Raw genomic sequence first — 3,831 nt, forward strand, 5'->3', positions numbered from 1 at the left:
TTCATTTGTAGGCCATAGTCATCTGCTTTGAGAAGAGAATTTAGGCCTACTGTTACTTCAACTATTCCACATTCTATTATCAGAACACTTGAAGTGGTAGGGCTACTTTTTAGGAAGTAACTATAACAATCATTTTCAGTCATGGATATTTGTGAAGAGTAAGTGTTTCTCCTCACACATTTTATTTATAATATATATGCCTTTTAATGATGAAGTTTTTAAGCAGAATGTGGTTTTAATCTCTAGGGAAATCTTCTCAAGTACTTCAAATCCTTATTCTGACTAGATTCTGCAAATGACCAGTTCCAATTACCACATCCAAATGTTCCTCGTTAAGTCAGTTTTTGGATGGGGGCTGAGGGCGTACAGGAAGAGGTAGTACAAGTTCAGAGTTCCTCAAGATTTTAGGAGTGAAAAGTACATCACAAGTCATAACCTCTTTTTTTTTCCTTTCAGACCTGTTAGAGATAGGGCAGCTAAAATAATACAGAAAGCTTGGTTATGTTATTCGGACAAAGTGATATTTCAGCTTCTAAAGCATACAGTCTGTGCAGCGGTATGTATTTTTTGTTTTTGTTTTCTCTGACAGATGTAATGCTTATTAAGCTAAAAATTCTGTTAATGAAAGATAAAATATATAACCTTTTTATCTCTTCTATTTAAATTCTTTCTATAACATGGGGTTCTGGCATGGCTTCTTGAGTTAGCCCTAAATTAATATTTCTAGATTTATTTTTAATTATGGGTGCTATTATTTCTTTTTTGACAATATGATGTTTTTTTAAAAAAATTCAGTTTCTTATTTAAAGATGTGAGAGAATGATCTTCCAACAGTAAAAATATCTTTATTAAAAGTGCCCTTACCTTCCACTTCCATCAATTTCACTTCTAGGAATCCATTCTGTAATATGTGTACAATTTCATTGTAGTATTGTTTATAGTAGCAAAGAAAGTAAACCGTATATGGGAGTGTTGGTAACTTATCCAAAGGCATACAGTTAGTAAGAGGGGAAACCAGTATTCAAACTTAGATTTGTTTGACTCTAAAGCCTCCACTCTTACCTATGATGCTGCTTAAACTAAATGCCTCTAACAGTTACATAAAAGTGTGCACTAAAAGACTTTCAAAATGACAAGGCAGGGCCTCCCTGGTGGCGCAAGGGATTAAGCACCGCACTATGAAGCACTCCGCAGCCTCGGCAGCACGAAAGAGTTCGATCCCAGGCCGGCCAGGGAGCAACCCATATGGCGCAGCAGACCTCTCCTGACTCGTCCGCTGCTCCCCTCAGCAGTGAATTTCAATCTGCCTGTTCTGTCCCCCACTCTGTCTCTGATGAATCCTCTCACCCCCGCATCTCTGGCCTGTACCCCAGCTCTTGCATGCAAAAATAAATAAATCTTGGGGCCTCCCCGGTGGCGCAGCGGTTGAGCGCTGGGTTGCGAAACTGCGCGCGGCCTCTGCGGCGCCGGTTCGATCCCCGGCTGCTCCCCGGCCACCAGAGGAGGGTCCCACATGGCGTGCAGACCTCTCCTGCCGCCCGCTGCTCCCCTCAGCAGTGTACTTCGGTCCTTCTGCCTGCTCTGCTCCCCGCTCTGGCTCTGGTGAATTCTCTCACCCTCCCGCACTTCTGACTGTACCCAGTGCATGTATAAACAAAACAAACAAACAAAACCAGCAAAACAAATAAATAAAGCATGCCTCTATAAAAAAGAAAAAAAAAAAAGTTTTAAAAATAAATAAATCTTAAAAAAAAAAAAAAGCAGTTACCAAAAAAAACAAATAAATAAAATGACAAAGCATTATTAATGTAAAGTAATAACTTGTAGCATTAGGATAACAGTTTTTTAAAAAGAATGTCCTTTCTGTTACTAAAAGAGTAAAATTAGAAAAACACTGATAATTAATAATTATTATTTATTCATTAATAAAAAAACTGATAATTAAATACAAGTTTCATGTGTGAAGATAATAAAGGACCTGAAATGGCACAAGTTTACCTGGATGGATTTTCTCTGAAGCATTCTGTTTTTACTAATATCAAAAATGGGTCTAGGGGTCAGATGGCGAAGAAGTGGACACACTGCTTAGACTTCATGATTTTTCAGAACAGGTAAAATTCCCTTAATGTGACTATTACTAATTATAGACTAATTATAATCATGGATGATTTTACTAGGAGAATACTTGGTACCATCTATAGCAGGTTTACTACTCTGCCAGGGTTGCCAGAGTTATCATTCTGGGGTGTGGGAGCAATTGTATCTGCTTTGTGTTTTGTTTTTAACTCAAATAGGACCATATCATTCATACCATTCTGCCCTTGTCTTTTTCATTAATGAGATATTCTAGCTGTTTTCCTATTGCTGAATCATATCAACAGCTGGAAGGTTAACTAGTGTATCCATCTATCAATGGACATAACCCCTAGAAAGGGGTTATGCGGTGCTTAACACCTTGCGCCACCAGGGAGGCCCTGCTTTGTCATTTTAAAAGTCCATTAGTGCATAATTTTATGTAACTGCTAGAGGCACTAAGTTTAGGCAGCATCATAGGTAAGAGTGGAGGCTTTAGAGTCAAACAAATGTAAGTTTGAATCCTGGTTTCCCCACTTACTAACTGTATGCCTTTGGGTAAGTTACTGACACTCCCAGAACCTCAGCAGCTTGTTTGTAAAATGGGAATGATAATATTCTAATAATAATACTGAGTTGGAAGGATTAAATGAGGCTGTGTGTATAAGTCACCTAATGTATTATGTGGTTTGTAAAACATGATTAAGAACTAGTAGCTTAGGGCCTCCCCGGTGGCGCAGCGGCTGAGCGCTGGGTTGCGAAGCTGCCCACAGCCTCCACAGCACCGGTTCGATCCCCGCCTCACCAGGCGAGGGTCCTACATGGCGTGCAGACCTCTTCTGCCACGCCCTCTGCTCCCTCCCCTCAGCAGTGTATTTCATCAGTCTGCCTATGCTGTTCCCAGCTCTGGCTCTGGTGAATTCTCTCGCCCTCCCGCGCTTCTGACTGTACCCAGTGCTTGTATAAATAAATCTTAAAAAAAAAAAAAAGAACTAGTAGCTTATAATTACAACCATCTCATTTTACAGTGATTTATTTAATATGAAATATTTGTTAAGCATCTACTGTATTCCAGGCACTGTACTAGATCTAAGTTATATAGAAGTAAAGAAGGAAGATACTACCCCTACCTTCATGCAGTTACAGTTCACTAAGAGATACAGATGAGTTTATATGTAGTCACAATACATTGTGAAAAGTGTTGTCATGCGTGAAGAACAGTGCTTAGGATCTCAAGGAGGGGCACATACCTAAACTTGCAGGGAAAAATATGAAATAACTCCCTTGAGGCTATGCACATGATGTAACCAGAACTCCATGCTGTGTCTTGTTATTTTCAGCAAATTGCTGCTGGGTAGAATGCCACTTTTCATTGATAGCTTTATCATCTATTTCAGGAATTTTATGCAACACATGAAATTCTGAAGAAAGTAAGCCCCTCGGAGGCTGAGCTTATTAAAGATCCTAGCATGAAACACAAAATTCGATTCAGGTAATATTTCTATGCTGGTTTATTTCAAGAAATGCTTAGTTAATATGAAGAAATCTTCAAATTTAGTTTTTTAATTCCTCATTACTTCTTAGGATGTAAATACAAAGTAAATGTTGTGTCTCTTATTGACATTTATTTATTTATTTTTGAAGATTTTTTTTTATTTATTTGTGCATACAAGAGCTGTAGGACAGGGGGTGGGGTGCGGTGGTGAGAGGATTCACGAGAGACAGAGTAGGGAGCACAGCAGGCAGATCTATTGAAAT

The sequence above is a fragment of the Talpa europaea genome (genome assembly GCF_964194135.1).
Source record: "Talpa europaea genome assembly, chromosome: X".
NCBI lineage: Eukaryota > Metazoa > Chordata > Mammalia > Eulipotyphla > Talpidae > Talpa > Talpa europaea.